Here is a 27,053-nt window from a genome sequence, read left to right as displayed (position 1 = left end):
CTTACTATTCAATTTTTTAGATGAATAAATTGTGACTTAAGAGGGGTATATATATATATATACACACACACATATATATACATACACATACACACACATACCCCTATCAGACACAAAATTATCCTAAACACAAATTATCCTAAACACAATCCCAGGTATTCACCTCAAAATCACTCTTACACTGGCAGTAATGAAGAAAATTTACCCTAACTCAGCTTGACCTACAAATTGAATCATTTATTGAGTGGTTTTCTCTGAATCTTATCCTTCTCCCATAAATCATACTTTCTATTACCAAAGAAAATGCAGAGTGTTCAATCATTGCCATTTCAGACCATATAATAAGGAAAATCACCTCACTTCTGGAACTATTTATATGCGATGCATCTAGAAAGCAATGGAAATCAAATGGAGTGAGAGTTGAAGCATAATGAGTGTTTGAACTCTCTAATTTTGTCTTATTTATTTTTCAAGGTTTTCACTTGTTACTTTTCATGGCATATATTTTACTTGATGTCTTAATATTTGTGTATCAGTGTTTTATGTGAGGATGGCAGATTTTTTCTGAGTTTATATCTTCACAGTGATTAAACTGATATCTTCCTTGCATCTATCTAATAAGAAATTATACAGTTAACACTCACATTTGAGGCTCAGATTCATTGCTTTAAAAACAGCAATAGTTTCTATTATTAAAATGCATTTGAAAGTTAGTTCCCTTTACTTTTGTTCAGTGTTGTTTGGATCCATTTAAATGAATGCTCCAAATTATTCCATTAAATAAATTGGTTGAAATGGAACCTTTGTAGATAAAACTGTCACCTTGGAATTATTGGCCGAATTTAAATTTCATGTTAAACTGTGTGGTTGTGAACATAATGCATCAGCCATGAGTATTGCAAATAATCTTTATTACATACATCATTTTCAAAGTCTTAAGCAGAAAATTAAAGAAAATGTGCTTGTTTAAATAAAATCATGCATTTGTTGTAAATCAAGGAAATCACATTTTCATTCAACAGAAAAGTTTTGGAGTTCCTTCTGAATACACAAATGCAGGCTTGTATGGGCTTTCAGGTAGGCTTGGGGCAGGTTTTTTCTACCTGCCGAATATTTTAGAATGGAAAAACTAGTTGTGGGAAGTAGTCCATCTAGTTGTCAGAAGATCGTGAAATACAGTTGACTCCCGCACAGGGAAATTCTTCCTTAGCTGTCTTATTTATTGTAAATGCATTCTTCTTCTGCCTATTGTACTGTCTCCAGACCTACATGAGAAGCCTAGAGAGTTCTTTATGGCCACGTACATCATTTAGGAAAGTTCTGTGATGTAAGTGAGCAAGGCGCAGAGAAGTAATGAAGGACACATCATAGAAGGCATGGGGTTTCCTGGGGATTTTGGGTTTTCTGAGAGAAGACAAGAAGAACCTATTTTGTTTGGGATGGTATTACTAGTTGTTTGGAGACCAAGAACGATGATATGGGGCCTGATCCTTATGTCCTTACTTGGCTTCTGTACTGTTTAGTGTAGAGTCATATACGGAATTCCAGATATGCTGAAGCAGGTATGAAACATCCACTCAACAAAACACTGCGCCTAGTGGATTCAATTTCAAGTGTGCCTGCTTAGTTGTGCTACAAATTTTACTTTCCAGTTTTCACTAAACTAATACCCCCCAAAATGAACAAGAGGTGTGTTAAGTTCCCAGCTAAGAAACTATGGATTGAAGATAATACTGACATAAAAACTCAAACAAGATACAAATGGTACTCACAGACTTATCCAAGCTTTACAAGGAGCTGTGTGTGTGTGTGTGTGTGTAATTTCTTCCTTTTGCAATCTCTTTTAATATATATTTTGTGATACAAATAATGTTGATTGTAATAGCATGTATATTATTTAAAAACAAACATACAAGGAATGATGCTGCAGGTTTCAAGCTCTTTGATAATTCCCACAGGAAAGTTTCCCAACTACAATCTTTGGGTAGATTGATTTGGGAGGCTCTGAGCAGATTTGGTAGCTTTTGGTCGTGCAGATTGATGATTTAAGGTTCAATGTTGAACAGTGTCCCATCTCTAATTTTTGAGTAAAAGTTAATGCATCATCCCCCATGTCACTTCTGTACCTCTCTGCACTGCTCCAAGAATTAGAAGTATCGCAGAGAGCAAACAAACTCCCCAGTGGAGGATACAAAACTGCAACCAAGTTAGCCATAGCCATATACAAGATGTCCCAGCAGAGGCTGTGGGAGGTCATCAAGCTAATCAGATAACCCAGTGTTTTGGGATCAAAAGCGTATCTTTGAAGAAAGGTTTGCTAAACTGAGACCTGAGGGATGAGCAGGCTTTAACCAAGCAAAAGTTGCAATGAGGAAAATGTAGCCATTTACCAAGACCACTGAAGCCACCTGTGCACTTTTCTTCCTCCCCAAAATTACCTAAGAAATGCACAAATGAGGAACCAGGACATAAGAAAGAAATTGTATTAGTTATTTTGTTGTTGGTGGAGTTTTTCTTTTGTTTAGATTTTTTTATTTATTTGAAAGCCAGAGTTACACAAAAAGAGGGGAGGCAGAGAGAAAAAGAGCAGTCTTTTATCCTCTGGTTCACTTTCCAATTGGTCGCAACGGCCAGAGATGTGCCAATCCGAAGCCAGGAGCTTCTTCCGGGTCTCCCACATGGGTGCAGGGGCCCAAGGACTTGTGCCATCTTCCACTGCTTTCCCAGGCCATAGCAGAGAGCTGGATTGAAAGTGGAACAGCTGGCATGACAAGAGCCTTGGATGATTACTGATGTCATACATAAGAGCATCAGTTGTTAAATCAATAACAGGAGTCACTGTGCACTTACTCCCCATGTAGGATCTCTGTCCTTAATGTGTTGTTTTATGCAAATTAACAGTAAAACTAGTATTCAAACAATACTTTATACTTTGTGTGTGTGTGTGTGTATGGGTGCAGTCTGTTGAAATCTTTACTTAGTATATACTAAGTTGATCTTAAAAAAAAAAATAAAAAGGAATTGGAGCAGCTGAGTCTGGAACCAGTGGCCATATGGGATGCTGGTACTGCAGGCGGTGGCTTTACCCACTACACCACAGCGCCAGCTCCCTGTTGTTGTTATTGATTGTTTACCTTGAGATACCTGAGAGGGATGATTTAAGAAGGAACAAGGTTTATTTTGGCTTGCAGTTGAGATGCTCAGAGTCCAAGATCAGTTGACCCATTACTCTGGCATCTGTCAGAGGCCAGCAGTGGTGGAGCAAGTGCCGAGGAAGCATCCCATGGTAAGACAGGAAGCATCCTCTTCCTGCACACCCATGTGTCTCTCCTCATGAGTACAATGATTCAGTCCTGGAAGCTCCACCCCCAACAACCTAATCCAGTACAATCACTTTCCAAGGACCTGCCTTCAGACATCATACTTCTATTAAGATACATACTTAATCCATGAACATAAAACTCTGGGGATCAAGACTCTCATACACGGGCCTTTGGGGAATACCCTAATTATTTCCCAAGCCATAATGTGCAGCCAAATGAGAGGGTCCTCACCAGAACAGAGCCAACACAGGAATTATGCCCTTGAACCTCCAGTACTTTGAGCCGAACCTCTTTTCATAACCTGTGTCAGACATATCATTATAGTGATGCAAACTGAACAATCCATGTCCCAACCCCCAGTCTTCCAGAACAACAATCAGATGAGAATGACAATGATAACAGCCATCACTGATGTAGCTTAGCATGTTCTAAGTGCTTCATGTACCTTAAATTATTTGACCCAGACAGCAATCTTTTAGGGATAGGTGGTTTTATTTTGCCCATTTGATGATAAAACAGATGCAAAAAAGTAACTTGTGGGAGGTCTTATTGCCATGAAGTTACAGAACCAGATGGTCTGCCCTCAGAACCTGGGTTGTTCACAACCATGTGGTATTATGTCCTCATTATGCACAATTCTTCACTATTATTTAATTCAGCAAACACTAAGTTCCTTTTTTATGTATTATCTAGGTTGAGATTATAAGGTAGCAAACCTTGAGATATTGACAAGACAGCCGAAAAAAGATTTAGTATAAAACTTTGGATATAGGATTCTGTTATTCCAGTAAAATCATACTTAATACTAAATACTCTTATTTGAAATATAAATTAGCAAGTTTAGGTAGTACAAAATAAGGAGTTTTACTCCTGGAAGCTGGAAATGTCAACGTGTAGATGTTGGAAATGTAAAAAGTTTAACAAATACATATTAGTTCCACGGGGGAAGAGTTGGAGGTTTGAAAGGAAGATAGAAAGTAATCTAAAACTTAATTTTTATGCATTGATTTGAAGTATCCATTAGACAATCTTACTTAAATATACAAAGGTATTCATACGTTAAACAGATTTATATATCATAAGCAGGTAAGTTATTTTAGCACGTGCAAAACATTACATAGTTTTCAAATTAACACTGTGGTTTTGGGGGGTTAATATATGCCCTGTCTTATATTTTAAGTTCTTATAAAATTAATGGAGAAATTTCAGCCATTCTCACTAAGCCATATAAATTCTTCTCAACTTCTCCACTGTTCCTGCCTTCTCTGTATCATTTTAAAGATTGCATTGCCTTACAAAGACTGATAGAGTTCACTGCTCTTTTTCCAAAAGTAGTTTCATTTTCCACAGACATTGAGATTGATGATCTTCATTGTGGCATATGAAGAACTAGAGTATGTCGTGGTCTTTTTTCCCCTCATGAACAGTCAGAATGCCAGCCTGGCTCAACCGCACGGAGAGGGTGGCGTCAAGGGACTGAGTTAAATATTTCCTTAGTAACAATTGTGCAGGCACCACTTTATTGATTATTGTCTGCATACCCATTTACATTTATTGACCGAGAAAAAGGGATCTAGATTCTGCCGCTGAAATCAATGTGGTTTGCACTATTGTTCCCCCAGCAAAGACTGGCCTCCCGACACTGACCTCTCAAGGACAGGGATCTGGTCTATTTATCTTTTTTCCTCCTATCCCCTAAGATGATCCTTCACCGAGTAGCTGGTAATAAGTGTTTATTGACTTGGTGGATGAATGGTAGACAGTGAGACAGTTTGCACTGAAGATTCAGCCAACTCTTAACGAGTCAGAGAAGGCAGGGATCAGGAAAATTAGCTGATTGTTGTTTAGCTTCCAGACACGGTTTTGAATGCACACTGAAATGTGTGTTTTCTACTAATACTGTCATCACATGGCATAAAAACAGCATGCCCTCACACACATGAACACATTAATGAATATAATTGTAATTCTTCAGAAGCTTCTCTTTCTTGACCGGTTGTTTGCCTCTTCACTACTCAAGTTTACATGATGTGCTTTTAATTGGATCATTTTAGAGATCTTCAAGCCTTGCTTGTACCTCCCCTTGTTCTCCATTCACCAACAGTTTCTCCAAGGAAGTATTTAGGGAGCTGCTGCCTCAAACATTGTTTGCTCTGTTTGGATTTGCATCCTGTGTTCACGCTCGCCCACCTCTGTATGGACTTGTGGCTCATTTCTGATGTCTTGCACCCAGGAACCCCCATACGACTAACACAGAGCCCTCCTCACAGCCTGGCTGACCTGGATCAGCCTTCTCCCTCATGCCACCATCTCTGCCTCTGAGCCTGGGGGGTCGTGTGGAATTAATTCTCCCATCCAAGGCAGTTCCATCTGCCAACAAGGACATGAGTGCCTAGTTCTGAAAACAATTTTGGTACAACTAGGGACTGAATACCTTAAGAGAAAAAGCAGGAATTGAGTGAACTTTTTATCCTCAGAAGATAGTACCATGTCTACAACGTGGCAATTACTAGAGAAATGGTAACCGGAGGAAAATGTATCCCTTTTCACCTGTGCCCTTAAAATATCACATTCCCACCAGAATGTCAGTCATCTTGCTCTCTGGAGCCTTATCTTTCCATTTAACTCATCAATTTATCTGCCCAAATATTAGCCTTGGAACAATTATAAGAACTTGAAAGCATCTTCCCAAATACTTATTATGTTCAATGATAGTTGCTAGGATTTTGAATTCAATCCCTTTCTACACTCCTTGTACTTCCTTTTGAACTAGTGCTTATTACCTAACACTCTAGTTGTTGATCTACCTTTCTTTTCTACCTCTCTGAACTCCTTGTGAGCAAAAGCTTGAATTTATTCATCTTGTGTTCCCAGCACATAATGAGATCTAATTAAATTTTTGTTGCTGGAGTGAGTGGATGAGTAGCAAATGACAGTGACAGACACGTAGTAATGAACTCTGAACCCAGGCAAAAAGAAAGAAGTGCTAAGTAATGTGTTAATAGTCTGCAACTAGGAAGAGAATGGGAATTATAGGAATGATGGGTTTTTCCTAAAGTGCTAATCCAGGCCATTTCTTCAAATTTTTCTGTTTAATTCAGAGCAGTTTACCTATTTAGAGACTCACCAAAAACAATGAATGCTGACAGGTATTTGAAAGGAAAAAAGGCAGAATGCTTCATTTTCAACCCTCTGAGAATAAGCTACAGAAATGAAGATAATTAGCTTAAATAACAGCTATTTTTCCCTTTTACTTGCTAAAGATGAGCATGAGCCCTTTAGTTATATCTATGAAGAACACGTGTCCTTCAGCCAGGAAGGCCTGTCAATCATAGGGCAACGGAGAGGCATCCTTGGAAGCTGAATATGCTCGACCATCAGAACAGGATCCATGTGGGTGCTGTCCCAGCTTAGGTATCATCTCATCAGAATGAGGTTAGTCTTGACATTTTAGGAAACTTAGTGATTCTCAATTTTCTCAATCCTAGACAATGTGTAGTAATTTTCTTTTATAATCCGAAATTGAAATGCATGCTAATTTATCTACGTACAACATTTATATACCGCTTAAAAGAAAAAGTAGGTGATAAAATAATATACTCCTATGTAAAAGCCTGGCCACGCATATACTAAAGATGTAATAAAGTGCTGACACATTGCTGAGCAGATATTAATGCAATGACTCCTGCACTTGGGTGTCCAAAATGAGTTTTCCTGGTGACATTCTAGACCACAACTTAAAAGGCAATTCCTTGATATATAGGGTAATGACTTCCCTAGAAAATTCAGGATTTTTTTAAAAAGATTTATCTATTTATTTGAAAGGCAAAGATACGAAGAAAGAAGGAGGGAGGGAGAGAGAGGGAGTTCTTTCATCTGCTATTTCACACCCCAAATGGTCGAAATGGCTGGGGCCGAGCCAGACCGAAGCCAGGAGCTTCATCTGGATCCTCCACATGGGTGCAGGGCCCAAGTATTTGGGCCATCTTCCACTGCTTTTCTGAGGCATATTAGCATGGAGCTGGATCAGAAATGGAGCAGCTAGGACTTGAACAGGCACTTATATAGGATGCCAGCACTGCAGGCAGAGGCTTAAACTTCTGTGTCACAGCATTAGTCCCTCAGGGTGTTTTTAAAGCCTTGAAAGATTCTTTTGTGTTGTATGTAAAAAAAAAAAAAAAGTTAGGTTCTAGACTTCAGAAATTATAAACAAGATTTTTCCTTCTGTCCAGTGGAGTATTTGAAGTATTTCGGAACTATGTGAAATAGCAGGATAGTGATTCATTGTGAGGGACTTTCCTGAGCATTAAATTAGGACATTTGACAAGGTGCTGCCCGTCCTCCAAATGCCTCCAGGTGTCTTCCTAGCTTCTGGGATGCCCTCTTGTCTCTCACTTCCACAGTTTCCAAGGCCTCCCCCTAGGGGGCAGTACCAACCCTGCCAAGAATACAGAAAGGGATCCTAGACATTGGTTGCCTTCTCTTTGTTTCAGTCTCTTTCCTCTTTTAACAGTCCTTGGGAGATGAAAGCAAAATTGCAGTTCCCCAGCTAACTCAAAAGTTCCTTTCTCAGCTCTTCCGTGTTGGCTCCTTCTCTTGTGCTCTCCACTTCAGTCAGAGTTCTTCCCAGACTGTGCAGTAAATCATCCATTTGCAGTTCTGTCACCAACAGAAAAAGAGCTTCCCATCCTACGCATTCACTTACATCGTTTTGTCTTCAAAGCTTTGAGGAAAGCACAGAAGAAATGTTGGCTGATTAAATGAAGAGCGCATGTTACAGACCTACTAAGCCCTGGAACAAAAGAAAATTCCAAAACTTGCAATTTAAGTTATCATTTTACTTTTTTTTTTTTTTTTTTTTTTTTGACAGGCAGAGTGGATAGTGAGAGAGAAAGAGACAGAGAGAAAGGTCTTCCTTTTTGCCGTTGGTTCACCCTCCAATGGCCGCTGCGGCCGGCGCATCTCGCTGATCCGAAGCCAGGAGCCAGGTGCTTCTCCTGGTCTCCCATGCAGGTGCAGGGCCCAAGCACTTGGGCCATCCTCCACTGCCTTCCCGGGCCATAGCAGAGAGCTGGCCTGGAAGAGGGGCAACCGGGATAGAATCCGGTGCCCCAACCGGGACTAGAACCCGGTGTGCTGGCGCCGCAAGGCGGAGGATTAGCCTGTACAAAGCATATCATAGAATTTCAAAAGCTGATGAGGGGAAGGCATTTGGTGTAGCAGGTGAACTGCCCATATCCCATATCTGAGTCCCTCTGTTTGATACCCTGGCTCCTGACTCCAGCTTCCTTCTAATGCAGACCCTGGGAGGCAGCTGTGATGGCTCAAGTAGTTGGGTCCCTGTCATCTTCAAGGGAGACCTGGATTGAGTCCCAAACTCCAAGACCCAGCTATTGAGGGCATTTGGGGAATGAACCAGTGGATGGGTGCATTTTCTCCCTCTTCCCCTCTCTCTCCAGTAGATTTTTTTTTTAAAAAAAGCTAAAAAATAAAAAGCAGATGAGCTATTTCCCAATCTCTGAACTGAAGGATAAAATTGGAAGAGAATCATAGTTGGAAAATGGTACCTAGTTAGGTTCTCGTAAGGATTTATATTTGGAAATATAATTATAAAACTTTGTTGTGTTCTTAAAGTCCAATAGTTCATTCGTATTTAAAGAGCTCATACATCTAATTTTTTGACAGCTTGTAATATATGAGGTGTATTTCCTCTGCTGCCTCTGCAGTGGAGTAGGGAATAACCAGTCTGATTATTACCAGTCTGGTAAGTCCGTCTGTCCACCCACCCATCCATTCATTCACTTTACCTCTTTCGTGTATTATGTTAGGTGCTCTGTTTCCCAAGTTATGAATGTTGTGATGAGAATACTGTTTCTACTTTCCAGAAGGCAGAGGAAGGTAAATCTATAAGAACACAGTGTGGCATGAGATACTAACATTCACATTTCTGTGGTGGCACAGAGCCACCAAGTGCCTGGGGATGGTTTTTAGAATTCCATAGGAGTAGACATTTGAATGTGCTCTCGTGAATATTCGTGTGGCAGGTATGATGAGATGCACTTCTGAGATCTCTCTTCAAGAAAGGACTGCTTGCCTCTCTAGTGCTGTCAGCTTCCAGACGTGAACACCTTCAGGACCCATCCCAGCATTTGAGCAGATGTCACAGTTATCTTGGGACTGTGACCAAGCAGTGTGGTAACACAAGAGCCTGGCCATTTTCAGCGCATGCACCCCTCCTCTGATGGTTAGCCTTGGCACCAGGAGTTTCCCGTTAGGCTTATAGAGACCTTTTCAGATCTGTGTGGAGAACAGAGAGCTCTTCTTGCCCAATCCTGCTTCTGTCCTCCTCCCCTACCCCACCCCCTCACACATGGGTGCAACTTTTGCTTTTTTAACCAGCAAACGTCAGCTTCTAGAAGGACCCAAATGACACCAACGAGAAAGAGCCTAGTGTAAGAAGAGTACCTCAGGGAAAAAGGAGTGACACAAGGAAAGCCACAGAGGCAGGCAAGTATGGCTGGTCAGAGAGGGGGATGCATTTCCTGCAAGGTGCAAGCAGGGTATAGGAAATGAGGCCACTCCAAGCAGCAACCAGAAAGTGACACACCCGGAATACAAAGATTGTGCTGTGGAAACTTTTCCTGGAAGATAGAAAGCCCTTAAAAATTATTTTATGAGAAGTGAGACTTTTTAAAACGCAAAGCAGAGAGTGATTAAAGCAGTGGATTCAAAGAAATTCAGTAAGAGTATCTTTTTGGGAGTGGATCTTTCTGTTGAGTATTTTGTTTGTAGAAGTGTAGTAAATTTTCTGCCATTTTATTGTCTTAGGATTTTTTAGGAAAACATATTCATGAACCCATGTTAGTTAGATGGGATATGAGTGCCTCATGTTCCACGCAAAGTCAGAAATTTTGTTTACATTACATAAAAAAGAGGGAAATCGTGCCTACCTGCCCTTAGGCTGATACCGTCCACCTTTTGGGATCATTAGAGCTCAGGTCTCATTAGTAACAGCATCTGAGTTTCTGTGGATCTTGGTGCCAGTTTGAGATTATTTCCTTTTCCCTTACATTTCATCTAAATCAATCTCACACCCTGTTTGAATCAGTTTGTAATTTTTTTCCAGATATATATACAGTAATTGTTCGTCTTATTTCTCATCTCTTCTGACAATGTTTGCATTATTTGCCATTTATTGGCAAGTATAGGTTTCACCACCTACTTTCTTTTTTTCCTTTCTATGGATTTATGTAGACATTATTGACCTTTTTTCTTTTCATAAACATCCTCAACTGAATCATTAAATAAGACTCAGCCATTAAGTGTTTGCTATTACACATTTCCAGGAATTGCATATATTATTTCTCCTTGCCACTTTTAAAAAAATCGTGATTTAGTGAATAGAATTTTCACAGGCAAGGTAATTTTGAAATGTGCTTTTCTATGTGTTTATATTCATATCCAATGAATAATTTCAAAGGTTAGATTTCATGATCCATCTTTTCAAGCCATCTACTTAATTCTAGAGTCATTACATCACCTGCCTCCCTTATGTCATTGATTTATGTTTCTTTCAGACTGTTAAGATTGGGCAGTATCATTCTTTTTTCATATGACATACCCTGCACTGTGAAATCATCTTTCAGAAGGCAATGGCAAAATACCTCTTACATACAGAATTGGCGACTCACTTGTGTGGATCCATAGCATGCCTATTGTTGTGCGTTCAGGATGCTTATAATAGTGGAGGAGATTGGAAAGTTTTAATTGGTCTTTTTTTTTTTTTTTATCAGCAGTAAAAATGTCAGGTAGCATTGGTTCTCAGAAACAATAATGTGTGTGTGTGTGTGTGTGAGAGAGAGAGAGAGAGAGAGAGAGAGAGAGATTAATGTTAATGGATGCAAAGGGATGTTTAGAATTTTTTTTTTAGGAATTTCATAGTTTGAGCTTTCCGAACCACCTGAAGTTTATTCAAATGTACTATGAAGAAATGACTATTTAGAGATGTCAGAATAACTATTTTAGCATTATTTCTTTAAAAAATTAAGTTGTTTATTTTCAAGTGAATACCATGCCTTTTCTGATACTTACATAATATTTTAGTTTTCAAAAGGTTTTAGAATGTCTTTTGATTTCTCATTACTGATATCAAATAAAGTTATTCTCTTCCCATTCCATTTAGAGGGAAACTATGGCAAGTTAGACTTATGTAACTTTAGTGTTGTGAATTGTTGGAAAATGACATAAGATTGTGTGCTCCTACTGGACAACCACAAACTTTTCTATAAATCAAACTATTTCATGGGTCATGATGAAGAAGATGGAATTTACAAGAGTGTAAAATTCACTTTATGGAAAATATATTTCACTCTCACTAAATCTGAGTTTTTCCCTATGTAAGTATTACCATTTTTGTATTTCCAATGGTTAATTTAAAAGGAAAATCTATTATACATTTAAAAATGAGTTAAACCATTTCTACTGTTAATGGAAATCCACTATTATGATATTCATATTAGAAAAACCAACTATAAGTCAAAAATATAATTTGATGAATGTGGTATGTTTGTAAATTGAAGATAGTCATTTCATTTCTTTCATAGTAAATTTGCCTTAAATATTAGTTTATTATATATGTTGGCTTGTATTGCAAATATTTCCAGTAAGCAAACACAAATCATTTTTATATTTAGCATTTAAAATGTATCTTAACTTGACCATTAAATCATCTATTAAATATTCAATTAAAGTGGGTTTTGGTCCATTTTTTAAAATTAGTGGTCAGGTATTCGGGGAAACAAGCTCGTAAGATATTTCTAAAACATAATTCACTTCATTTCTTGTTCTGTGTATTTTGTCAGAGAATGCCTTAATGTAACAGAAATCAGATTTGGTGTGTATTTTTACACCAAATCAAATTGTGCAGGCGCCACCCTCAGCTTTCTCCAAAACATTATAAAGGATAAGATTCCACCATGCTATAGCTTAAGAAAGCAGTACAGCCCTGGAAGGAGTCCATGTGTGGAAAGTGTAGCTACAGGAGTAGATTTTACTGGAAAACCACGTGTCCTTTAACACCATTACAGAACTGGATTCAAAAAGGAAGTTGACTTAGCTGTGTTCTGTCTCCTTCTGGAATCTGCATGTAAAACATATATGATTTTTCTAGTTATTCTGCAGGCATAAATCACAAGTATAAAAGGTATTGAAAGAATGTAAGAATGAAGCAGCAGTACAGTTGTGACTAATGGAATAAAGCACTTAGATACTCCAGTTGGAGCAACTCTAAAGTGACTTATGATGCCTTCACCCTCTTCATATTTATTGCAATTGGCAGGTTTTCCTTCCCAGTTGTATTGACTTTAGTCCCACTGTCCAGCACCCCAACCAGGACTAAAACCCGGGGTGCCAGTGCCGCAGGCAGAGGATTAGCCAAGTGAGCCGTGGCGCCGGCCTTAAGATTCGTTTTTAACTGACTTTATATACAGAAGACCAACTTTTTACTAAGCAGAGATTTCAACTATTTGCATCCACATAGATACACAAAGTATAAAGTACAGTTTGAAGACAAGTTTTACCGTTAATGCTCATAGTACAACTCATTAAGGACTAAGGTCCAGCATGGTGGCATGGTGAGCAAGTGCACAGTGACTCCTGTTGTTGATTTAACAACTGACACTCTTATTTATGACATCAGTGATCACCTGAGGCTCTTGACATGAGTTGTCAAGGCTATGGAAGCCTTTTGAGTTCACAAACTGTCAGTTTTTAGACAGGGTCAAATGCAAAGTGGAAGTTCTCTGCTCTGTTCAGACAAAAGTACATCCTACCTTGATGGGCCTAATGTTTTGAGCCAGTGGCTAACTTCCTTTTTATTACTTAAAATACAGTCTAAGTTTATTTTTTAAAACTTACATAAGCATCTGAACCTTTTATAAAAATCAATCAACAAAATTAGCACTATCTTATTTGTTGAATTTACATGTATACACTTCCAATAATTTGCATATTATCTAGTTAAACACTAATAGTAAGGGTATTTGGATGGAATATGAGATTTGAAATTGAGACAGACGAATGGATGGGTGACCATCATATAAACTTTTGTCCCCACTGTCACATTGATTTTAGTATATTGTTTTGGATAGATTGTAGTAGAAAAAAATTGATTCATCCTGGTAGACAGAAGAGCCCATCAGTAGCACTTGCTTACAAAATTTTACATGGGCAAAACCTCTTAGTACTAATATGAAATATACAGACGTGCTTACATACATTCACACGCCCTCTCTAATAAGTGACATATTTACAAATTAAAAGCACAAAAATTTTCGATCTGCACAAAAACAGTTGACAGCATAAATTTATGTGCTTAGTTCGTTTATTTGAAATTAGTGTAAACATTTTCATTTTGAAATCACAGTTATTTAATAGTTAGCATTAATTTTAAAAGAAAATTTGCATCAATATACGATTCAAAAATTGTTGAGACAATTGTATAATTCCATGTGAGAAATGTTGAGTTTCCATGGTGTGTGCTTTGGAAATTGCTGGACATGGTCACAAGAACAGGGGCTGTGCAGTTTTCTGTGTGCCCCTGAACTCCGGGTACAAAACTGTAACAACACATATCTGCCTAATTACCCCAACTTTGTTTTTCAATCACCACATTTGGGTGTACATTAAAGATCAGCTTCTCTTATGATTCAGGCAACATGAGCTCTTGTACTTGGCTTGTTTCAACACTCGAGTCATAAATCACAAGCCTTTCAGCCCGAATGAGCTCTGTGTTTCCTAGGGTTCTAGAAGATGCCAGGGCTCCAGCTTAATACCCTGCTTTTGCCAAGCAGCCTGCCGACTTGCACAGAGAGGAATTCCAAGAAGTTGTCAGAGCAGGCCGTTTTCCAATAATGCTCCCTGGCATGGACTCAGTTCAGGGTTCTTTTGCAAATGGTTATTACGCTGAGATCATGATGAGATTTCCTAGAAGTACACGCAATTCTTTTTACTCAAATTTCCTACTTCAAAACTTTTTGTACAGCTGGAGGCTTTGCTCTTCTTTCTTAATGTCATGAATCCCTTGAAGGCGTGAAAGTGCCTATTACATCTCTTGGAGGTAGGCTTTTTAAATAAAATTATTTTCACTTCAGATCATTTTATTCTAGATTTTAGATTTATATTATACTGGATTTTTACATCTCATTTCAAGCTGGTTGAAGAGTACAGGAGTACTGAATGGCTAATTATCTCTCCTCATTCTGTCCATCGGCAACAGTCCCTGGGAGTTTGTGGTGGGCGAATGTTGCAGTGAGTACTCTAGACACAGGGGCAGCTATGGTAGGTGACTTGGGGTCAGGTTGGCCCGTCAGAACCCATGCTAGAACCAGCCCCTGGAAGGGGTCCAACACTCTTGATCAAATCTCACTGATTGATGTGATCATGTTATAGGGGTGAAGTCTGAGTGTGGAGAAATCACTAGGTCCTCAGTTCCACCTTGGACAAAAGCCAGCTCCAGTTGTGGGCACTCACCCTGTGATTCTTCTCTCAGCATTTGATATTTACTTGATAATGAACATAATTTGGGGGGTAGGGAGGGACATTGAAGATTAGTTTAGTGCTTAGTATATGAGTGGTACTATAGGACACATAGGACTTTTTTTTGACAGGCAGAGATAGACAGTGAGAGAGAGAGACAGAGAGAAAGGTCTTCCTTCCGTTGGTTCACCCCCCAACGGCCGCCACGGCCAGCATGCTGCGCCAATCCGAAGGCAGGAGCCAGGTGCTTCCTCCTGGTCTCCCATGCCGGTGCAGGGCCCAAGCACTTAGGCCATCCTCCACTGCCTTTCCGGGCCACAGCAGAGAGCTGGACTGGAAGAGGAGCAACCGGGACAGAATCCGGCACCCCGACCGGGACTAGAACCCGGGGTGCCGGCGCTGCAGGCGGAGGATTAGCATAGTGAGCCGCAGCACCGGCCCCATATAGGACTTTTTAAATGAGATTTAGTTTTATTTACTTTCTTCAGTTACATGTGATTCTTTTTTCTAATTTTTAACTAGTTTTAATAGATTCAATATGGTTGATAGATACAATTCTAAAAATATAATATTCCTTCCCTCCCTGTTCCCTGTCTCCCTCCTACTCTCCCTCACCCACAGGACATTTGAGTCAGGATTATTTGGAAGTTATTGAATCTAAGTTTTTGGTTTTTTTTTTTCTCATGGATGGTAGGCTCAGAGAGACCCGCTGGCTTGCCTATGGTTACACAGCAATGTAAGGAGTGAGACAAACCTGACCATTTCCAGTATTTGCTGATGAAAAAAGTGGTCAGGTGATCCTCATTTAATATTTCTCCATCTCCCTCTAGTTGTTCATATTTGCTAGACCAGCTTAATGTTTTCTCCAAGTAGCAGCAAATGCTAAAAGATACTGGAGGTAGTTGGTGTTTCTGTAGTCACACTGGGTAGGCTTAGAGCTTCTAGGATTCCATAGGACTTATTAGGAGGGTACTTTCCTTTTCCTTCTTCCTTGTAGCCTTCCATCTTATTCCAGCAAGGCTGTTAACTAATTCTGACCAGGGCATTATTTGAGCCATCTGTCCCAGCAGCCATTTCCTTCAATAGCTAAAGATGTCCTATGAAGAACAAATCTGTTCACATTAGCTCTTATGTTTAAGACCCTTCGAGGGTGCAACAGCCATCAGCGGTTCTTCTTAGCTCAGCTGTACCTTCAGACTCACAGGGTGACCATGTGCTATCCCTGCACCTGTACCCTCAACACAGCGCTAAGGAAGCTCAAGGCCTGCAGGACAGCGGTGGGCCTGCCTTGTTGAGCATCGTCACAGCAGCACAGCTATGAGACTCGTCCTGCTTCATGTTAAGCTTAATCTCTCCCATTACAATTCCATGCGCATGGGTTTCCAGGTCTGCTCCAGGGAAGACCAGGCTATGAAATCAGATTTTTATGGTACCTCCTAGTCCAGATGCCATTTACAAAGGATGTTCATTTTTACAGCAATGCCACCTTGCGACTTAGTTCGCATTCTACCTTTGTGAAGTTCTAAGGGAGCCCAATTAAGAGTTAACCAAAGGAGTCAGCACTGTGGCGCAATAGGTCAATCCTCTGCCTGTGGTGCTGGCTCTAGTCCTGGCTGCTCCTCTTCTGTTCCAGCTCTCATCCATGGCCTGGGAAAGCAGAAGATGGCCCAGTGCTTGGGCCCCTGCACCCACATGAAGACCCAGAAGAAGCTCTTGGCTTTGGATAAGCCCAACTCTGGCTGTTGCAGCCATTTGGGGACTGAACCAGCATATGGAAGATCCTCTTTGTCTCTCTCACTGTCTGTAACTCTACCTCTCAAATAAAGTAAAAGTTAATCAAAGGTCAAGTTTTTTTTTTTTTAATAGATTTTATTTGAAAGGCAGAATTACAGAGAGGTAGAGACAGAGAGGGGAGGCCTTCCAGCCACTGGTTTACTCCTCAGTTGGCCGCAATGACTCAGGGCTGGGCCAGGTTGAAGCCAGGAACCAGGAACTTCTTCCATGTCTCTCAGGCACGTGAAGGGGCCCAAGCAATTGGGCCATCCTCCGATGCTTTCCCAGGCCATAGCAGAGAGCTGGATAGGAACTAGAGCAGCCAGGACTCAAACTAGTACCCATATGAGATGCCAGCACTGCAGGCCAGATCTTTAGATCACTGTGCCACAGCACTGGCCCCTCAAAGGCCAAATTCTAATGCAGAAAAAAGGAGCTTGAGTTTTTGTCATTTTTATATTTAATGGATACAATAAAAATGTACTTATGGAGCAATGTGTGATATCTTGATACCTGTATGCATTGTATAATTCAAATTAGAGTAAGATATCTATCTCCCAAATATTTACCATATCTCCATGGTGAAAACATTGAAAATCTTTTTTGTGTTTTTTTAAATGCACTTTTTTCATTTTTTTAAGGTGAGCAATTTTCATATATTTCATATAGACTTAGGTGCATAGTGATATTCCACATCCCTGCCTCCCTCCCACCCATGCCCCCACCCTTCTTCCTCCTTCCTTTCCTATTCTTTCTTCTAAGTTTTACATTGATCTACTTCCAGTTTATTTTGTACTCATAAGATTAACTCATAAGAATTCAACACTGAGTAAGAAGGAAAAAGCACTGTTATCACTACTTCAAATATATTTGTGAATTTAAGAAAAGCCAAGAAAATCAGAAAATGGAGCAACTTTAAAAAGCAGGTCACCCAGACTTGTATTATTTGAAGTAAAACAAACTATGGTTGTTGGCTAATTTCCAGTTATATAAAACCTAAAGACAAAAATGGTCTTTAGTGAGGAAATACTAAAGGAGGATCAGTAAAGGCTTAAAAAAAAAATAAAACTGGAATTCTTGTTCTTACTTAATGTAATTTTGGCCTGGCAACTAAGTAAAGAAATTGTTTCCCATTAAGGCACCATATCTAGATGTATCGGTGAGGATAAACATTCTTTCCTGGAACGATTTTTCCTGGAATTTATCACAAATTTTAATATAAAGTGGTGCTAGGTCGCACGGCAGAGTATTCCTCCAAATAGTTTTCCAGAAGGTACAAAATATGCTCTTAAAGGTGACACTCTTTATATTAACCTTGCAGAAGGTCAAAGGACATGGAATTGAGTCATAACTCAGAAGCCATGCATTTGATTGACTGAGATAATGTGGTCCAAGGCATTATTTTCTGATGGTCAGAGAGTGCAGAGATAGAATTTGGAACTGGAATAGGAGAGTTAAATGGATAGTTAACATGCCCATTTAGGCTTTTCCTCTCAAATATCAAATATCTTAAATGAGCTTTGGAGAGGTGCTGGACCATATTCAATTTGCAATCAAATTCCCTTAATATGATTTTACAGTGCATAAATTCTTCCTTGCTTATTAAAATGAAAGCCATAATTTCATGAGGGAGGTGCTGACCCAACTTCCTGCTTTGGTGCTTCCAAGTAGCATCCTAGTCTTAGCTTTGTTTTGTTCTTAAATTTCTATTGACTTTTTAAAATCTGTATGAAAGAGGGGAAGGCAGAGAGAGAGAGCGCACTCCCATTTTCTGATTCAGTCCCCAAATGCCCACACAGCCAGGCCTGGGTCAGGCTGAAGCCAGGAGCCACTCAACCCAGATCTCCCACATGAGTGGTTGGGACCCAAGTACTTGAGTCACTCCCTCTTGTCTTCCAGGGTCCACAACAGCAGGAATTGGGAGTGGAGCCAGGACTCAAACCCAGGCACTCCCATATGGGATGTAGTTGTTTGAAGCAGTATCTTTATGTCCATTCTCATTTTAGTCTTTTGGAAGAAGGGATGGATTTTTTTGGGGGGTTTATTAAACTTTTATTTAATGAATATAAATTTCCAAAGTACAGCTTATGGGTTACAATGGCTTCCCCCTCCCAAAACTTCCCTCCCACCCACAACCCTCCCCTTTCCCGCTCCCTCTCCCCTTCCAATCACATCATGATTCATTTTCAATTCTCTTTATATACAGAAGATCAGTTTAGTATATATTAAGTAACAATTTCAACAGTTTGCCGCCATATAGCAACACACAGTGAAAAAATATACTGTTGGAGTACTAGTTATAGCATTAAATAAGAGTGTACAGCACATTAAAGACAGAGATCCTACATAATATTTTTTAAAAAAAGTTAATTATCTATGCCATTTCCAATTTAACACCAGGTTTTTTTCATTTCCAATTATCTTTATATACAGAAGATTGATTCAGTATATAATTAGTAAAGATCACATCAGTTTGTACCCATGCAGAAACACAAAGTGTAAATATACTGTTTCAGTACTAGTTATAGCATCACTGCACATTAGACAACACATTAAGGACAGATCCCACATGGGATGTAAGCACACAGTGACTCCTGTTGCTGACTTAACAATTTGACACTCTTGTTTAAGGCATCAGCAATCTCCCTAGGCTCTAGTCATGAGTTGCCAGGGCTATGGAAGCCTTTAGAGTTCACCGACTTCGATCTTATTCCGATAGGGTCATAGTCAAAGTGGAAGTTCTCTCCTCCCTTCAGAGAAAGGTACCTCCTTCTTTGATGGCCCCATTCTTTCCACTGGGATCTCACTTGCAGAGATCTTTCATTTAGGTCTTCTTTTTTTTTTTTTTTTTTTTTTTCCTGGAGTGTCTTGGTTTTCCATGCCTACAATACTCTCATGGGCTCTTCAACCAGATCCGAATGCCTGATTCTGAGGCCAGAGTGCTGTTTAGGACATCTGTTAGTCTATGGGTCTGCTGTGTATCCCACTTCCCATGTTGGATCTTTCGAAGGGATGGATTTTTTTAAGCCCAGGATGCACAACAGTGATCTTTAGGAAGTCTTTTTGACTGGCAGAGTGGACAGTGAGACAGAAAGGTCTTCCTTTGCCATTGGTTCACCCTCCAATGGCTGCCACAGCCGGCATGCCGCAGCTGGCGCACTGTGCTGATCCGAAGCCAGGAGCCAGGTGCTTCTCCTGGTCTCCCATGCAGGTGCAGGGCCCAAGCACTTGGGCCACAGCAGAGAGCTGGCCTGGAAGAGGGGCAACCGGGACAGAATCCGGTGCTCGGGGTGCTGGCGCTGCAGGCAGAGGATTAGACTAGGAAGTCTTAAAGCCCTATAGAAAAGATTCAAACTGATCCCCTACAATGTTTGAGAAAACAAGCAAACAATTTTTACCAACTTATTAAGACTTAGTTATTTGAAAATTACAGAGGAGGTAGAGACAGAGGGGTCTTCCATCTGATGGCTCACTCCCCAAATGGCCACAACGGCCGGAGCTGCGGTGCAGGGGCCCAAGCACTTGGGCCATCTTCCACTGCTTTCCCAGGCCCTAGCAGAGAGCGGGATCTGAAGAGGAGCAGCCAGGACTAGAACCGGCATCCTTATGGGGTGCTGGTGTTTCAGGCCAGGGCTTTAACCCGCTGCACCACAGCACCGGCCCCATCAGGTTGCACCTTTCAGATACAAGTATCTTAAGACTTTTAAACCCTTTATCTGGTAATAAAATGTTAAGGGTTATACAGAGTTACTGTATTTCAAAACAGGGATGTTTGTATTAGTAATTAAGACATTTGCAGAACAATCAGGGTTTTATTTCACTGACAGAGTGCAGCAAATATTATTGATTATAGCCTACCCTATACAGTGTCAGCACCCAGCAATAAAGCATCTTGGCATATTGCAGCAACTGGCCATGGGCATCAAAGATCAAGTTCACACTTACACATGTAAGTACATGCTCACCTGGCAGTCTGACCATTAGTAGTGATTTTCATGTCGAGTTTGAACATATTAGTGCTTGTGAGCAAACATCTAATTTTCCTATATTTGCTTTCAAAGTACATAAGTTATAAAAACATACAATATATGCAAATTATCTAAGGTGCACATATACATTTATGTGTAAGTAAATTTTAAATACATATGCGTTGTCTCGTTTATAGCAGCCTGCTGAAATGTCAAGGACCATGTCCTTTAGAAGACCTCATCACTTTGAAGACTTGAGTTGTTTTAATCCAGCCCAGGGCCAGCATCAGGAATACATGTGTACGCCTTTCCACTTACACATATGTACTTTTCCATGTCTGAGTACAGAGAAACACTATGGAAATTGTTACTTTGTTTTATACCTGAACAAACAAACTACATACAACCCAGCTTTCTTGTTTTATCTAAAACTGCAGTATTCCTTTACATTAGAAGGTATATAATTAGGGGCTGGCACTGTGGTGCAGGGGGTTAAGCTGCTGTCTGTAGCACCAGAATCCCACATGGGCAGTTTAAGTCTCAGATGTTCTATTTCCAGTCCTGTTCCCTGCTCATGTTCCTCGGAAGGCAGCAGATGGCCCACGTGCTTGGGCCCCTGCACTCATGCAGGAGACCTGGAGGAAGCTCCTGGCTTTGGCCTGGTGCAGCCTTGGTCATTGTGACCATCTGGGGAGTGAACCAGTGGATGGAAGATCTCTCTCCTTTCTTTCCCTCTGTCTCTCCATCGTTCACTGCATCTTTGACTCTTCAAATAACAAGTAGTTCTTAAAAATATTCAGTTCACAATTGATGACTGATAGGTCTAAGAGTCAAAGGGATCACACAAACAAGACTAGTGTCTGCTAATACTAACTGATAGAATCAAAAAGGGAGAGAATGATCCAACATGGGAAGCAGAGACACAGCAGACTCATAGAATGGCAGATGTCCTAAACAGCACTCTGGCCTCAGAATCAGCCCTTAAGGCATTCGTATCTGGCTGAAGAGCCCATGAGAGTATTGTAGGCATGGAAAGCCAAGAAACCATGGAAAAGAAAAAAAGAAGACCTAAATGAAAGATCTCTGCAAGTGAGATCCCAGTGGAAAGAATGGGCCATCAAAGAAGGAGGTACCTTTCTCTGAAGGGAGGAGAGAACTTCCACTTTGACTATGACCCTGTTGGAATAAGATCAAAAGAGGTGTTTTCAAATACATGATTCTTAAAATTTATAGAAGGCATTGGACCTTCTGGTAAATGTTTTCTTAAGTTGTTATCTAATGGTTGAAAAGGTTTGCTAAGTATTCATGTAATATTGCTATTGTCAGCAAGCGATCTAGGACTTGCTCCCTCATTTCTCTATTCTAATTCCAAATTGTTCTTTCATTTCTCTATTCTCTTCAAGGTAGGAAACTAATTCTATTATGAAGGAATCTGTAGGACACACAATTTAATCTTTAGACCTTATAAAAGAGGTGGCTAACATTTTTCTGTAATAGCATAGCCAAAATCAGAACTTAAATAATAATCTCATAGCTAGATTCACTTCACCATCAGCGAAGTATACAGTAAGTAGAAAAAAACCTCCCTTTCAGACCAAAGGGAAAGAAAGTTTTAAAGTAAGAATATAATTTTCCTCATGGGCATTGCCTACCTTAGAAAAACTACTACAGAACATGCCTGTGACTATAGACTTGTATTTCAGGTCACTGAAGTTTAGAGATGGGACACGGGCACTCCCTTGACTTGCATCCTCTGGTCTGCTTTAACACAAACCAGGAGGAAAAGAAAGCTAGGCATCAGAAGCAATGGGTGGCAGGCCTATTAATGGCTGATCTGTACAGTGATCTGCCCTCAAGGAGACCCAACAGGCCAGTCCACTGCAGTGGCTTTCAATGTGGTAAGCCTGGGCTTCAGCAGAAGTCAGCTTGTGAAGAGCCCTGGCAGCTCTGCCAAGAGTTGGATCACTGGAAATGGACCTGCCCTGGAGTCGAAGGATGCCCAGGTCAGAGCCACAGATCTTATTGGCTCTAAGCTGAAAAGCCCTTCACTCAGCCCAACTTCCAAAGTGACCACTGCAGCTGAGGGTGTGGTCAAGTAGGGTCAGCAACATTGCAGGCAGAACTGTACATTTCTTGTTAGAGATGCCCCCTGCCTTTACCTGGCCAGCTCTCCTCCCAGGCCAGCCAAGTAATGAAAGTCAACAGAGTGCCTTCCCCTAGGAGGTTCACACCTCCCTTAGGATATACCCCATGTAAAGAGATAGATAGGTCTGGGCCTCTTAACTTACAAGGCCTAAAGCCCACCAGATTATTATCAAGCCCCTTCTATCAGGTTCTATTTGCCTCTCAATCAGAAAACTTAATTGTAGCTTAGACAGCACCTTTCTTAGCACATCTAATAATGACTCTGTCCTTTGTTCTAGACCCTGTCTAGCACACTTGGGCCTCATTCCTTTGTAATCATAACCTCTACTCTACCACCAATGGCTCTATTCCCAACCTGTGTGTCCTGATGGTCCTCTTCCCCACTTAATGCTGTATAATTGTTCAAACCTGGTAAATGCCACTCTTAGGATCATTGGTTACTATCCTCACTCTGTCTTTTATGACCTTGTCTAAATATGATCAGAGTCGGCAAACTTGGAAGGCTTCCATAGCCTTGGCAACTCATGACAACAGCCTAGGATGGTTACTGGCGCCATAAACTAGAGTGTCAATTTGTTGGGTCAACAACAAGAGCCACTGTGCACTTGCTCCTCATGTGGGATTTCTGTCCTTAATGTGCTGTACATTTTGATTTAATGCTATAACTAGTACTCAAACAGTATGTTTCACTTTGTGTTCCTATGTGGGTGCAAACTGTTGAAATCTTTATACTAAATTGATCTTCTGTATATAAAGAGAATTGAAAATGAATCTTGATGTGAATGGAAGGGGAGAGGGGAGGGTTGTGGGTGGGAGGGAAGTTATGGGAGGGGGAAGCCATTGTAATCCATAAGCTGTACACTGGAAATTTATATTCATTAAATAAAAGTTAAAAAAAAAAAAGATCAAAGTCGGCAAACCCTAAAGGCTTCCATAGCCTTGGCAACTCATGCCTAGAACCTAGGGAGATTACTGACGCCATAAACAAGAGTGTCAAATTGCTAAGTCAGCAACAGGAGTCACTGTGTACTTACATCCCATGTGGGATCTTTCCTTAATGTGTTGTCCAGTGAAGTGATGCTATAACTAGTACTCAAACAGTATTTTTACACTTTGTGTTTCTGTGTGAGTGCAAACTGATGAGATCTTTACTAATTATATACTGAATCGATCTTCTGTATATAAAGATAATTGAAAAATGAAAAAAAACCTGGTGTTAAATTGGAAATTGCATAGAAAATTTTAATATATAGGATCTCTGTCTTTAATGTGCTGTACACTCTTATTTAATGCTATAACTAGTACTCCAACAGTGTTTTTTTTACTTTTTGTTGCTATGTGGGGGCAAACTGGTGAAATCTTTACTTAATATATACTAAACTGATCTTCTGTATATAAAGAGAATTTAAAATGAATCTTGATGTGAATGGAAGGGGAGAGGGAGCAGGAAAGGGGAGGGTTGCGGGTGGGAGGGAAGTTATGGGGGGGGGGAGCCATTGTAACCCATAAGCTGTACTTTGGAAATTTATATTCATTAAATAAAAGTTAAAAAAATAAAGTTATTTCAAGGGAATTGTGAATATTAAAGCCATCTTTTTGGAAGTTTTAATAAAATGAAATGTTAAAAACAAGTGAATTAGAAAATCTGAAAGAACTCTAAAGCTACATCCTTATTTTTCTCTGAGATATACATCTTACACTTTTCTCCACATTTTATTATGTTGGAAATCTGGGTGCCTTTTGTAATCAAAGAGTATAAGCTCAATTCCAGTGAAGATTTATCTGTTTTAATTTACCCTGTATTACTAGTACTTGGGTCAGTTTCTGTTAATATTAGTCTGTAAATAAGTATTTTGAGTGAATTCATGGATATAAGTTAAAATATAGTTACCAAAGAATGAATATCTTGACCTATGCATGACCTTAGCCATGGATAAGGTTATTCAATTTTCACCTTGGATGAAACTCTTTGCATTAGTAGCACTGCTCATTGCTAATTTTTAAAAACATTTGAGAGGAAGAGTTACAGAGAGAAACAAAGGTTTTTCACCCACTGGTTCACCCACCAAATGTCTGCAATGGCCAGAGTTGAGCCAGTCAGGAGCCAGGAGCTTCTTCTGGGTCTCCCATGTGGGTGCAGGGGCCCAAGCACTTGGGCCATCTTCCACTGTGTTTCCAGGCCATAGCAGGAAGCTGGATCAGAAGTGGAGCAGCCAGGACACGAACTGAACCAGTGCCCATATGGAATGCCGACGCCTCAGGCAGAGGCTTAGCCCACTCTGCCACAGTGTTGTCTCCTCATTGCTAAATTTTGTTTGGATTATTGTCACCAACAATATCTTAAGATTATATTGGTATAGAGATCTGAGACATACTGATTTATATACAGAAGATTGTATGTCCCACACCAAAAGATGCAAATAAAGACAGCAGAAATGTGCAGATCTTTTAAGGGATCAGCAAACTTTCAAACAAGGGGAATTACTGTAACACATCCACGCACTATAAAGGACTAAGAAGTTTCCAGCCGACTTTCAACAGGATCTGTTCGATATACTGACATATGTCAGTTACAGAAATAAAAACCAGTATGAAACTAGAACATAAGATAATATAAAGAAAACAGCTGATGTTAAAGTTAATAGGGCAGTTAAAATTAAATTCAAATGTCTCATAAAGGCAGTGATCAAAATAAATCGGAAAAATTCTAGCCTCAGAATACATGCAGAAATTCTAAAATTACTATGATACTGTAAAAGGGTGCATTTATTGTATGACTAACCATATGTCTTTTGGGATTGAAGTAAAATGTGGACAGTTCATGCGGAATTTACTTCTAACTGATGACTTAACATCTTGGAATTGATATCTTGGGATGAAGGAAATAGTGTGTATAGTCGCATATATATATTTATTTATAGGAGCATTTAAATGAAATAAGGTGGACAGAGGACAGAAGTCAGTAGATGTCTAAATGGGACAGAGGTTGGATAAGCAGTTTATTCACACAAGGTTTGCTTTCAGCATTGGAGGATGTTATTTGGAATTCATGACGAGTGGGAATCTCCTTATTAAAATTTTGCTGTCTCTACCTCCTCCTAACCCTAAATAAGACACTGGATTCAATATAGCAATAGAACAGTGCTTTCCTTTGAGCTTGACATAAAACCCAATCACTACAGACATCGTGTGTTTGTCCAGAGAGGAGAGACCTTGTTGCTGCTGGCTGCGGATGCTCCCGAGCAGTAGGAACATTTCCAGAAGAGCAGGAACTCGAGTACAGCATGGCTAGTGACAAGGGCAAGGGCCATATTTGCTTCAGCACCAGTCAGTCATTGGCTGTGGGCCACCTTTTGGGAGTAAGCAAGCTCCAGGCATCTCTGGGCAGCTTGCTCCTGTCTTTTGAGGGCAGTTCTCCAGAGTAAGGTCAAGAATTTCTTGCATCAAGACCCCAGATTCTCCCATAGACACAGCAGTGCTTTAATTTTGATGAAACTCAGTTTATCAATTTTTCTTGTATAGATTGTGCTTCTGCAGTCTAACAATTCTTTGCTTACTGCTATATCCTGGAATTTTTTCTGCTCTTTTTATGTAATAAGCTTCAACGTGACAATATAAAACAAGGAAAAAGTATACCTTACACCTCATAAAAATCAACTCAAAAGGAATAAAAATTTAAATGTAAAACCAGAAGCTGTAAATTAACTAGAAGAAAATGGGGAAAGCTCCACGACATTGGTTGGGCAATGAATTATTGTAATACGATCTCAAAGTACCAATGAAAGCAAATATAGACAAAACCAGGTAATTCAAACTAAAAAGCTCTGCACAGCAAAGGAAGCAATTAAACGCTAAAGAATGAGAAAGAATATTTGCAAGCCATGCAAATATATCTGGTAAGAGCTTGATATCCAAAAAAATGTAAGATTTTTAAACAACTCAGTAGCAAGAAAATATGATTTAAAAATAAAGGATCTGAGCACACACTTCTCAAAAAAGAAATGGCTGAAAAATAACACAAAAAAGTTGCATTTCACTGATATTATCAATACTGTAAGTTAAAACCACAATGAGCTATTACCTCATGCCTATTAGAACGTTTATTATCAAAAAACAAAAATGTTGCCAAGGATGTAGATAAAAGGGAACCCTCAGTATTCTCTTTCTGGGAATGTGAATTAGTGCAGGCATTATGGAAACTAGTGTGCAAGTTCTACAGAAATATTAAAAATAGGATTACCATAAGATCCTGCAGTCTCCCTACTGGGGATGTATCCCAAGGAAATGAAATCAAGTACGTCAAAGAGAT

At 39.8% G+C, this 27,053-nt stretch overlaps 1 protein-coding gene and 1 pseudogene across 1 annotated transcript in view; both read left to right on the top strand.

Moving 5' to 3' along the window:
* The window catches only part of WDR72 (WD repeat domain 72), a 210,518-nt gene that overhangs the window by 129,412 nt on the left and 54,053 nt on the right, over positions 1-27,053 (top strand). The gene's annotated exons all lie outside the window — the stretch shown is intronic.
* LOC133769728 (DIS3-like exonuclease 1) overlaps positions 3,197-27,053 on the top strand; it is a 57,039-nt pseudogene continuing 33,182 nt past the window's right edge.

Source organism: Lepus europaeus, chromosome 11, assembly GCF_033115175.1.
Source record: "Lepus europaeus isolate LE1 chromosome 11, mLepTim1.pri, whole genome shotgun sequence".
In the NCBI taxonomy this organism is placed as follows: Eukaryota; Metazoa; Chordata; class Mammalia; order Lagomorpha; family Leporidae; genus Lepus; species Lepus europaeus.
Note: the sequence above shows the minus strand (reverse complement) of the source record. Positions and strands in the feature narration are given on the sequence as shown.